Source organism: Bactrocera oleae, chromosome 3 (genome assembly GCF_042242935.1).
Source record: "Bactrocera oleae isolate idBacOlea1 chromosome 3, idBacOlea1, whole genome shotgun sequence".
In the NCBI taxonomy this organism is placed as follows: domain Eukaryota; kingdom Metazoa; phylum Arthropoda; class Insecta; order Diptera; family Tephritidae; genus Bactrocera; species Bactrocera oleae.
In genome coordinates, this window is record NC_091537.1 from 9,367,323 (window position 1) to 9,380,780 (window position 13,458).

General features: G+C 36.3%; 1 protein-coding gene across 1 annotated transcript in view; it reads left to right on the top strand.

Annotated features, from left to right (window-relative positions):
- The window catches only part of erm (earmuff), a 59,811-nt gene that overhangs the window by 1,458 nt on the left and 44,895 nt on the right, over positions 1 to 13,458 (top strand). The gene's annotated exons all lie outside the window — the stretch shown is intronic.

Below are 13,458 nucleotides of genomic sequence, written 5' to 3' on the forward strand. Positions count from 1 at the left end.
ATTCACCAGTCAGAACTGAACTGTTTTTATTTCATTTATAATAAAATTACGCCAAATTTTAATTAAAAAGACACTTTCTGAGCCATACAATTTATTTAAAAAAATCACTTTCTAAAAATTACAGTTATATGATATACAGCGTCTACCAATAGGGATGAAATGATTTAGTCAGTTTTTTTGACAGATTTGTGTCAAATTTTGTCAATGTTTGCCATTTCATCATGTGCAAAGTTTGGCGATTCATTAATTTCAAGAAAGCCCGAGAAGCCCAGTCAAATGGCAGCCAAGATCATGTGATTTAACGCCTCTACATTATTTTCTCTGGGAGAAGTTTAATCAAAGGCTTACGCCAATAAACCAGCAACGCTCGAGGAGCTCGAAGACAACATTCAGCACACATAGCCGAAATTCCAGCCGAAATGCTGCACTGGGTCATCGAAAATTAGCGGGTTAAGATATACAAACGGAGAAGTGGTGGGTATTTGTCCAAAAAAAACCGACCCCATTTTTACCAAATTTGAGTGTTTTATATCTTTTTCACATCACCTTATTCTTGTTGGTACACCCTTTAGTTACTTTAACAGTACAAATGGATCTCACATTATTTTCAGTAAAAACAAATTGTTAAAAAATAAATGTCATAATATGAGACCCTATCACTATTTGATAAGTTATTTGTACATATGTATAACGTGTTGTTATTATTGACTTGCTGTTAGCCTTTGCCCGGATGACCCACAAATACAATACATTCAGCGAATATGAATGTGGGTCAGCTGACTCTATCGCAGCTTCTTAAAAAAATAACAAAACACATGTATCGATTAAATTAAGACATGTTGAGAACCAATGCTAACTCTCTTAATTCAACAGAGGTTGATTCAAGACTTGTGTTAGACAAACTTTCTACGATACCATGACTTTTACTGAATTTGTCTATGTCACTGTAATATTTGTCACTGTAATCTTCAAAATATTAGGTAAAGTAAAAAGCTCGTTCGGTTTTTTATTGATTTTTCAAAAGATGATAACTTTGTGTACATTTGTCCGATTTAAGTAAAATATGTGCCGTTTTGTTCGTAAACTTGTTGCCAACGAGATGTCAACTTCATTATACCCCTCTCGTAGAAGACTGCATCCCTATTGCCAAAAAACTCGGAGAGTCAATTTTCACGGGCCTCTCTTGAGGCCAACTTCTCACCATTAAGCGCGTTCGCCATGGACAGGAAAAGATGGTAATCACTTGGTGCCAGGTCCGGACTATAAAGTGGGTGTATTAGAACCTCCCATCCGAGCTCCAGGAGCTTCTGGCGAGTCACTAAAGACGTGTGTGGCCTGGCGTTGTCCTGATGGAACACAATTCGGCCTCTGTTGATCAAAGATGGCCTCTTCTGGATGAGTACTGCCTTCAAGCGGTCCAGTTGTTGGCAGTAGACGGCCGAATTGAGCGTTTGGCCATAGGGGAGCAGCTCGCAGTAGATGATTCCTTGCCCATCCCACCAAACACACAGCAAAACCTTCCTGGCCGTCAATCAGGTCTTGGCCACCATCTGGGCCGCTTCCCCGAGCTTTGACCACGACCGTTAGCGCTCGATGTTGTCATAAGTGACCCATTCAAAATTCGGTTTGAATTACTAATTTTGAGTGTGAAATTAAATATAAATAGATTGTTTCATATTTCAAGAGGTTATATATAATATTTAATAAAAACATACTATAATTAATTAAATCGTTATCGCAAATAGTTTTTGAGTTACAACCTTCTAAAATTTAATCGCTCAGTTCAATCAGCTTAACCAATTTATCTTTTAACGGCTTTTATCGAAAAATATTTTTCGAATTTGCTGCAGTGATACTCATTTTCACCTGCATGTTCTGTATAAAGTTTTCTATATAATAACCTAAGACCAAAATTTTAGGTAAAATAAAAACGCTGTCATTGTGTTAATTTTTGATTTTGTCTCTACCGTAAGTCACGGACAATATGAGAATTTTTTTAAGTTTCATCAACGGAGAAGGTCGTGGATAATCTTTTATTTGCGCAGTTGGAGACTGTGTATTATTTAAATACGTATAAGTATTTCATTCAAATTTTAAAACAATTAATGTTGTTTTTTAAGTCCAGAAAATTTACTTTTTGATAGGCCACTAAATGCGCGCTTTAAAGAATTAGCTCTTACACTTCTGCAAATTGTTATATAGCTCAAGTGTCTAGTTATTTTATATTTGTATGAATTGGTATTTTGACATCGATCTCTTTTTCTGTTATCTTAGGAGTTTCTGTAAGAGGGCGCCATACTGTAAGTGGTATAAAATGATTGGTGGATTGAGATCGTCTGATTTTTAATGTTTGCTGAAATTGAATCTTGTCTCAGTATGATTACACCTCATAAGCATCGGCTGTTAATAATCTTGAACTGCATGCTGAATATTGATCTCTCTTGATAGTTGAAGAAAAATCCGTAAAATAAATCTTTTTTATAATCTGTAATTAGTTAATAATCAACTTGCTAATCATAAGGTACGGGTTATAGAGGGATCGATTTGTATTTTTATATAATATTATATTAAATTTAACCCACATCCATTTAAACTCGGAGTTCATATACTTTTAAGAATTTTCGCAAAATAATAGAGGGTTTCAAGCATTAAGAAATTGATGCTGTGAAAAAGTGAGGTTATTAGCAGAACAATCTTTATTGTTTAAGATTTTCAAATTTGGTGGTGAAACATAGGATTTTCGGTACATCAGAGAGACCGCGCTGTAAAGTCATGAAACCAGTTACGGCTTATGAATAAACTTATGAGCTCAGAAATCCATGACCAAAAATTCTTTATGATGCCATGTTTTAATTACCAATGAATTCAACAATATTTTTGTTTTTGCAAAACAAAGCTAAAATCAATTTATATTGAAGTAAATAAATATGTTTATTCACCGATTCTAGAGTGCAATGAATGCACAATGACAACAAATGTGAATACATCATACGCGAGAGGGACTTTTTAAAAGATACAGCGTCTCGACTAAGCATAAAGGATAAAGATTGACAAGGATATAGCGCAAATTACGCTTGACACAAATAAAAAAAAAAATTCAAAGTGGAAAATAAACATTTTTTTTTTTGAAACTCTTTGCTCTTCGATCTTACTGCTTAGCACTTGCTGAACTTTCAACGGCTCTTTATGCCGCAAACACCCGCTTCACGCTTATTGCCAGTACAAAAGAAGAGATTTTCAAGTGTTTTTCTATACATTCACGAATTCGTCGGAAAATGCAAATAAATCACCGAGTGTGTTTACTACCTTTGCGAGTATTATTGCCTCCACTAACAAGTGACATTTGAGTTTGTTGGTTTTGCTAGTTAGTTTGCCAGCCGGTTGTGTTCGGCGGCTTGTGTGCCCACCCACCGCTTGACAAGCTGTCAAAGTTCAGTAGTTGTTCGGTGAAAAGCGCACAGACAGCACCGGTTTCTAAGAGCAAATGTCATCAGCTGGTTGCAGTTATGCCACACATATGTATGGTACATATCTCGTTTATGCGCGTAGTTTTGTATGACAATCGCATTGTGTTGTAAACGCTACTCCTGACAGCTTACACATGTACTTACACAGTGGGTCGCTCGCAGTGAGCGAATGCAGTTTTTTCATGCTTTACATCTATTTCTATTTGCACAGCTTCAAGTGCGCACAAATACATATGCATCACACACACACACACTTATAGAGGCAGCCAGACACATAGCTATAGCTAGTATTTGCCAATGCTCGTTCGCTGTCATTGTTGCTTTCGATTTCGGTTGAATTTTTAATTGGGAACTGCTGCCACGTCAATTCCCTTTGAGTTGTGATCCGCGCAGCTTTATTTGCTCAGCGTCGCCTGTTGGCTACGTTGCTGCTGTTGGTGATGATGATGACGATGATGTCTGTTGGCAGCCGCAAATCCCCAGCGGCCAAAAACTGTCTCGCAGTTTACACTCTTTTTTTATTTTTGTGCGTTTATTTTTCATTTTTTTTTCCTTGTATTTTGGCATTTCGTCAGCGTTTTACAGCGTGTTGTTGGCGTTGTTGGCTTGGCTTCACGCTGTAATGCGCTTTTGTATTCTGTCTGCCGGCTTCTGGGCGCTTTCGTGTGATCCATTTTGGCCTGTCGAATTTCATCGCAGTTTTTATCGCTGACACGGGTTCACATACATTCACACACACACATGCAGATTTCTATAGTTGTATTGAAAGTGTATTTACATATGTGTGTGTGTTTGTGGTGGCGATATTTTAGCATTCCGCGGTGCTCACTCACCTCCTATAGCCTTCAGGATAATATATATATATGCATGTGTGTGTGTATGTATGTACTTGTAAGTGCTCAAATGTTGCGTCATCAAAGCGACGCTGCAATTCGGTGTGACATTTTAATTGTTTATTTACTTAGATTTACCACCGTTTATTGTTGTTATTGACTCAGCACAGCTTCATCTGCAGCATTTTTATTTGTTCACGCAAGTGATTTTGGTTGTCTTTTGTTTACATTTATTTCAAATCATCTTATTTGCTTGCGGAGGTTTAAATTTAAATATGTTTACATGCGCGATAGTGTGTTTGTGTGTATTCTTCTATTTAACCTTAATTTGTGGTAGACTTTAAATATATGTACGTTATACAATACTTGCACGTTCCTTGAAAGCTTTAAAATGGCAAATTTTGTGGTGATTGCAGAAGCTTGTAAGTTTTTTGAGTCAAAATTAGCTTGAAATTTGTTATCTACATTTAAGAAATCACATCTAACTTAGCGGTAAAGGCAGAATATAGGCTTTTAGAGCTAGATATAAAATATTGTTAGTATAATTCTTAATCAAGCTAGCTTTGAGTGCTTTCAGCTCATTTAAAAGTAACTGTAGTAATGTTAGTGCGAACAATGGATACGCCAAGTGTTCTCAAAATATCGCTGTCTCAAAGTCTAAACTCTGCCAGCATTCTTCACTAAAAATCTGTGCTTTTAGAGCAGTAGTAGTTGTAGAAAAAGCTCAATCTGTTAATTTGGGTTACTGATTTTGACGCCATCAACGGTAAACTAAAGGTTTTCAAATAAAAGTTAGTCGTTCTTTTATCTTTCTGAGAACGAAATCCTTTAGAAAAGGCCATTCGGTTGTCCAGCGAAAATTTTGGAAAAGAAAAGGTTATGTGAATGGATGCCGACTGCCCGATTCTGAGACTATTTAAATTCGTACAAGATGGAGGTAGAAGTAAGCGACACATTAATCCTCTGTATTAGAAAGGTATTATTCAAAAACGTTGTTTATGTATATACGTCGAACGTATGTCCTCACAAAACTTGATTATACGCTTGCATTCGGCCTAAAACTTGTAGGTCTCTCCATTGGCCCAAAAAACCTGCATCCACATAAAAAATTTGAGAATAAGTATTTCTAGGCATCTAACCGAAATGGCGATATATATTTATACCCTGAACCAGGTATTTTATATTAAGTTTGTCACGAAGTTTATAAATGATCAGCATGAGCTGAGTCGATTTAGTCTGTCTGTATATACGTGAACTAGTCCCTTAGTTTTTGAGATATCGATCTGAAATTTTGCACACACCCTTTTCTCCCCAAGAAGCTGCTCATTTGTCGGAACCACCGATATCGGACTACTATATATAGTTGTCATACAAACTGAACGATCGGTATCAGGTGCTTGTATGGAAAACTTTTTCATTTGACGAGATATCTTCACGAAATTTGTCCAAAGCAATTGCGAAATCTCCGAAAAAATTCTTCAGATCGGATCTCTATATCATACTTGTATAGCTGTCAAACAAACTGAACGATCGAAATAAAGGGATTGTATGGAAAACAAGCTGAATGATCGGAATCAAGTTCTTGTAAGGAACCTTTTGTATTTGTGAAGGGTTTTATAGCTTCGGTACAACCGAAGTCAACGCTTTTTCTTGTTTTTGAATAATCATGTGTCTAAGTTGTAGCGAATCGGCAATAACTAACTACAATTAGAATAATAGGATACAAGAGAGCACGATTGAACTAACTCTTTGCTTCATTATAATAATTTATATTTTTGTTATTTTGTGCTGTTATCCACAGCCATTATTACAAAGTTTGCTTGCACTTTCATGTAAATTTGTTTTCAACCACCACACTTCTCTTCGAAGCCTAAAGTTTCGAAAACCGAATACATAAATTCAGAAATTATTTAAATTCTCATGCACTTATACACACTCACACATTTTCATTTACGAGAGTATACATACATATGTGCATATGAGTGCACTACCTATTAAATGTTCATTTATTCATAAATTAACTGGCAACAGCGTCAATTGCCTTGTCGGTCCATCAAAGTATTCAAACGCAACAATTCCGCCATTTATGCTAATCAAAGTGAGACTGTAGCCTTTTGCCGCCTTTTTCTATGCCTAACGGTGAATAAAAAACATTGCTTGCTGCTACAAAAATAACACCAACACTCTTTGTACGATAAGCATCAGAGGCGTTAGTTCCACAAGCCGAATGTGAACTTCATTGAAGTTGCAAAAAAACAACAACTTTTTAATCTTCCTTTCTCTGCGATATAATGCACTCCCTGAGTATCGATGTAATAGTGACGGCTAAGCTTAGCGCTAACTGAGTTGTGCATATTACTGGCGAAGGCTGCAGTGATGCGCAGATGCAGTTTACACTCTGGTGGCAGACAAAGAGGGAGACTGATAAAAGCCTTAAATAGCGAACGGCAACCATTTTGGCAGTCACTTACGATGCGTCTAAGCATTTTATACAAACTCAATTTGATTGACCCACGAGTCCGTTTGCCGGCAACACAGCTGACATTGTCATGGCAGCCGCAGCCGCGAACAGTTGGGTGTCTCATTGGTGCGGCAGAGACAAGGAAAGGGGTTGTTACGTTTTCGCTAACACCCCAGCGATATGCACGCATCAGGGCGGACCCCCGGACGGAGTTGTTACTGTTGCAGGGTCAAATGAACAGGGTGCATGCATTCATATACCTTATATATGTTTGTGTGTGTGTGATCGCCAAATTTTGCTTCTATCACACATACATATGTATAAGCATTGCAGCAGAAAATGTGTTTTTGATCAAATATATAATTATTATTTTTTTTTTCATTCGATATCCCGAGAGCACACGTTGTTGACTATTATAGTTGCTGCTGTTGTTATAGCACCGATTATGCCTTATTTGCTGCGCGTTTATTTTTCAAGTGCGCAGCAAAGCCTAGTGCCTGCCGCGTAGATGCGCACAAAAAGCAATGAAAAAACGCACAATAACTAATTACATGCGCCTATTGTGCAATAGCAATGGCTGGCAGTACGAGTCTGTGACAAATTTAAATATAGTGAGGCATCGATATAAAGAACCTAAAGTGAATGAGCGTCTATAAGCATATTTGTATACCTAAAGGACATAGTGTTCCCTTTGAAGTCAGCGTGATGAGCTTAGTCGATGTAGCCAGCCATGTTTGACTGTCCCTCTCTCTGTATATACGCGAACTAGTTCTTCAGTTTTTGAGATATTGATCTAAAATTAAAAATAAAGTGAACGATCGAAATCAAGTTCTTGCATCGAAAATTTTTTTATTTGACAAGATAGCTTCATGAAATGTGCGGCGAATTATTGCCCAAGGTAATGGCATAATCTCCAAAGAAATTATTCAGATCGGGCTACTATAGTGTATAGCTGTCATGCAAATTAACCGATCAAAATCAAGTTCTTGTATGAAATCTCTTGTTTTGTGAAGGGTATTATAGCTTCAGTGTAAGTAGACGTTTTTTCTTCCTTGTAAAAAAAATCGATTATTTACGGTTTATGGTGCTACATGATACGAAGTTAGATCTGATTGGTTTATTATAATTCCGCTCGATAAAATAAGTAAAGCAGAACCGATGACGCAATTTTCTCAGCTGCTGATGAAAATGTTAAGAACTATCAGAAATCATCATTCAAACATCTCGACGAGGAGCCTTAAGGCGTTTTATCAATGTATAAGATCTTAAGGGGTTACATGGATTTCGTCGAGCAAAAATCTCATTATTTTCAATAATTTTTTTAAAATCTCAAAAATTAAATATTGTATTAAAACTTTTTATTATTTCAAAGATACATATTTGATAAAGATTTTGTGAAGGTTTCAAAGGAAAATATTCAAAACTCGGGCATTACGACGTCATTTCCGGCAGTCCTTCGGAAGAAAGGTGTTTCCGCGTTCGCAGCAGAACTTCTGACCGGATCATTAAAAGTAAAAAGAAATAAACACGTGTTTGAACTAAGACCATTAACAACATATTGGGATGAGAAAAAACAAATAAAGTTAAAATTGTATTTTTGGCAGACGTTTAAAACAAAAACGCAAATTTTGGTGAACGATTCTCGACGTTTTTTGGTTTCAAATAATTGTAATTGAAAGAAGATAATTGTAATTAAATTTAAGACCTTTTACAGCATATCTTGAAAACCTGTGTAAACTTTCACTAAGTTCGGTTGAGTAGTTCGCGTGAAATCTTGACAACCGACTTTGAAAACACAGTTTCGAGAAAAACGCGTTTAAAATTTTAAGTCACGATATAGCTGACCTCGTGCGCGCAACTTTTCAAAGCTGTGCCTCTAAAACTATTACTGGGATTAACTTGAGAATTTGAGACAATATTATAAAGATGTTATAGAATTAAATAAGACAATAACATTTTTTTTTGTTTTTTGAAGCCGTGAAACCCATGTAACCCCTTAACACAGGAGCTCTATTTTCTGGCTTTACAAAGGACTGTACAGTACTCCAAGTGCGATCCACATTTCGAGGATCACTCATGAAGTAACAAATTTTGGTGAGAGTGTCCAAACGTTTTCTGTTAGTAGACCAACTATAACAGAGTACAAGGTCACATACATAAACATGGTCACAAATGTTTGCTAAATGTTCTGCTAGACGTTAAGTTTTAAAGATGACAAGATTATTTGTTTCTATTTGGGCTAATAATCTATATCTGCTTGTAAAGGCTTGTTAATAAAGCTAAGTCAATAGGATAAGTTAAGAAATATGATCTAAAAAGTACCCTAAGCCATTCACTTCGTTATATCGTAAATATATGATCAATATTGAACAGTTACAACAACAATCCACATAGTGATAGAGTGAGTCTCGCTTACATCCTGGATTTCAGCTCCTTTCTATCATCAGCATTTTTTGCGATACCTGACTACTTTGAAACTACATTTGCCTACAATTAGTCATTATTCAAACTTCTTCAGTAACAACAAAGGTTCAACCACGACAAAGTGTTTGTGGTGGTAACTCGTATTGCATTCCGAATATCATACCTGGTTCTCGAGAGGGCCTAGCTTATGGTTCAAACACCCGTTGGTAGGATCACAGTGGAATGGATTTTTCAACAATTTAATTCATGACATTAAGTTAGTCAAGACCCACGAAGCATTCTTCAACCTTCGTTCTCTGAAACAAATATCGACCAGGGTGATACTTTCAACCCGATAGGGGAGTGTGGGCATCAAATCGGTTTTTTTGAAGATGCAGGTCACATTTCGCCTAGCTGCTACGCCCCAACTACATTTATAGAAAAAGACTTTATCACATATCGGTACGCTATAATTTTTTCACAGATGTAAAATCCCAAATGAGCACTCGAATTCCAACTATTTGCGCAGTTGACGTGCTTTGTACATTTACTTGCCTTTTAAATTATATAGTTGCCAGCGCAACTCAAATGTAAACCCGCAATTAAGTTGCCGCCACATGTGCTCTTTTCAGCAACTACAACACTAACAACAACAACATTAACAACAATAGAGAATATTACAAATACTATACTTTAGAAGGGGTGTATAAGAAGCCAGTCATCATCGCCAGCGTTGCTGCTGGCCTTTAATAATTTCAAAAAATATTTAGTTTTCTGAGTGTTAACAGTTTATAATTGTATGTACGAGTATGTATGTTAGCACTTTTTAGAGCTACATAACTTTTGTTGATTGCTGGTAATTGCAGTTGCACAGTTTGTTTGCTTCTTTTTATAACATATCGCCGTGCTTTCTTCGCGATCTGTACACGTATGTGTGCGCGTACCCTGGGCTATTTCGCTTACAAAGCACAGTTGTTATTGTTGCTATCCTGTCGCGATAAACGCCGAGTGTCGAGTGGGCATTGCAGCTGCCATTTTTGCGGGCCAACAGCATTCCATACTCGCTCTCCAAAACAACTGAAATCTTGAATATTTTTTAACATCCACCGTGTTTTGCTCATAATTCACACCGCAGCAGTTCACATCCTCGCAACCGAACCCATGTACTTACCTATATACACATATTTTTAGTTGTTCAAATATATCAACAGCTAAGCGGGCAATTGTCCCAATAAAATGGTATGAAATCAAAAATAGTCGCGACTACCTTCAGTCAGAAGAAATCACAAAGCGTCGACCACTGGCAGGACTCATAATTCTCATACTAATATTTACATACATTCAATTGTGAGCATATGCGCATACAAATGTATATATACAATATATTTGTTGCCGTCAACATTCCTATTCTTTTTACATCCATCAAGTGTTTGTTTTGTGTTGTTTGTTTTCAAATAAAAAATCGATTTGTGTAAATATTTGCGTTTGACGTGAAAATGCCAGTTTTTTTTTTATTGCAATCAAAAACCTTTTGTTGTAAACAGTCAAGTCTAAAAATTCACTTCTTTCTTCTTAATTATGGAACATCTACCATAAGAGATTACAAATGTTCCTTTTGTTCAATAATGCTTTAATTTTCAAGTATAGTAACATTACCGCTTTACACATTGATCTTCTGTAGACTTAAAGGCTCGAAGGGTTATTGAATGTGCCCCTTGGATTTTCACTTGTCTTAGTCGAGTTCTGAACCACTAGTCACAAAACAGTTGTCCAATCGTAACTGCTTCTTTAATTAGTTATGTTGAGTTGTCATCTTGTTGTATTTGTCACTTTGTTACAAAACTTTATTGAATCAAGGTTCAGTTGGATTAGTTCCAACATCTCAAACTTAGTGCGTACTTAGTTGTAGCAAAGAGAATCATAACCTATCAAAATGCCATCTAATAATTTTTGACCATCAATATGTACTTGTATGTCTTTTGAGCCTTGATAGGTGTTTGGAATAGCTTTCTTCTCATTATGGCTTATGAAAACTTCGAAACACCTGACATCCAACAGTAACTGCAGGTTATTGTGCGTAGCGTTACGTTTGAGATCCAAAAATACTGCTTGGACTTCGGTACCCTAGTGGATGGATGGTTTATAAGGATCCAGGAGCTTTTGAATTATATACCTTTACTTGTTTCAACGGGTCTAGGGTTATCATCAAACAAAAATTCAATGCAGTCTGTTTTTTAAGAATGTTATTTTGAGAGAGATTTATTTGAGGATCCCATCGATTTACCCGTCTTCAAATGGATTCAAAAATGAGTTCAATACTGCGTAACCTTTCTATTGAGGTCTTAAAATTCTTAATTGGACATGGGTATCTTACCAGGATGAATCATAAGATTACAAAAGCTCTAGAATTATATGCTATTTTTCTACCGCCTTTTTTTTTATAAACTTTTAGTTTTTTCAACGAGTCTGGGTTCACCATCAAACAAAAATTTAATGCACTGGCATCGTGAATCCCAGGCCAATGTCCTAAAAAATGGTATTTCCGACGAGGTGGCTCTTGACGTGCATGGGAGAATGGATTTATAAATGAACGGTAATATGTGATGGAACGAACAACTATGCTGCTGATAACATTTCGACCGAATGGATACAAACTTTCTAGTTCCTTGAGTATTCAATACGTTACAAGCTCAGCATTTGGTTCGAGTAAAAGCGAAAACATTTTTGCCCAATGTTGTATGGTAAAAGTTCCGAAAAAGTTTAAAATAACCAATTAAATTAATTTTAATGTGCTTCTCTGAAGACCGTAGACTTTTTTAATAATACAGGGTGGCACTTCGGTGGATTTTTCGAGCACTTTTTGTTACTACAACGGCATGAATGTTACGGTGGAATCAAGAGTATCTCTACATTTTCTTATAATTTATCCAGCTTTTTTGTGATTTCGAAAATACATACATATCTCGGCTCAAATTTAGTTTCGAATAAGAAAGCGTTGGTAATATTGGATATCTTTTAACAAAAACTTTTTGTTTGGATATTGCAGAGCAACATTACTGGTAGAATTGGCACATTACGGTATTGAGAGTTAATTTAGTTTTGAAAAATTTAGACCTTTCCTCTAAATTTCAAAAACGTAGTCTATTTTGAGGTTATAATCCATCTATTTATGTTTCTGAATTCCATCTAAGTTAGTACAAGCGCGGACAGCTTTACAAATCTTCGCTACTTAGAACTTATGAAAGATAAGGGGCCTACTACGTCGCTTGTATAGTGAGATATACAATATCTCCGTATAGTATAGCCGAACTGCAGTCTGCAAACATATTTACGATCATCAAAAAACGTGTTCGGCTAATAACATATTATGTGAGAGCTCTCGGTAGAGTTTTCGTAAAGCTGGTCCGCTCTAAATTCGGCATATAGCTCGAAGCTAATTCTCACTGATAAAATCCTGATAATTAAATAAACTAGCTATGATTTATTGATATACATATGTATACATATAAACTCATGGATCATTCAGCCTGTGTCATTACCTTTTTGAGACAACCAACAATACAATCAAGATTTGATATGTACAATGCCAGTCTTATCATCTCTGCTCAGTCAACAGGCCCAAACAATATTAGCCGAAACGATTATTTACCAATGTGTAAACGTTTTAATAAGCAACAACAAATACACCCCTACCAACAAGCATAAAATACATACATACAAATAATCATAATCATGCCTGAGTGCATATCCCAAAACCACACTTGGCAGCTGCTGCGATCTTTGGCACTACACACACGGGCTTCCCGCAACTCACGCAAGCCATTGATGCGAACTTATGCTGCACACTCTCCTGCTTACGTGCATCTAATCTATTTCTTGTATTTGTCTATTAGGTATAATGGATTTATTTGTATTTGTGCTTTGCTTGCCGGAGATTCACCCACTTTTTTCCGCCTTAAATGGCTTCATCGCTGAGCTGTGAGCTCTTGATGGACTTCGGATGATTTTCGAAATGAAAACGCTGCGTGGTTGTTGTATCTATGAAAATATTATATATACCTATATATATATTTGGCTGCATGTATGTATGTGCGTGTGTATGCATACTCATTGAAGGGTAGTATGGCTTGTAATATGTAGTTGCTTGGTAGATAATTTGCTTATTTACTTGAGACAAATATACTTGCAACATTTGTTGCAAATGCTTACACACGCACATACATACATACTAATGCTGTTGGTGAGCTCTACATTCGTTCGTTGCTTTGGTCCATATGTGTGGATTGCATAAATT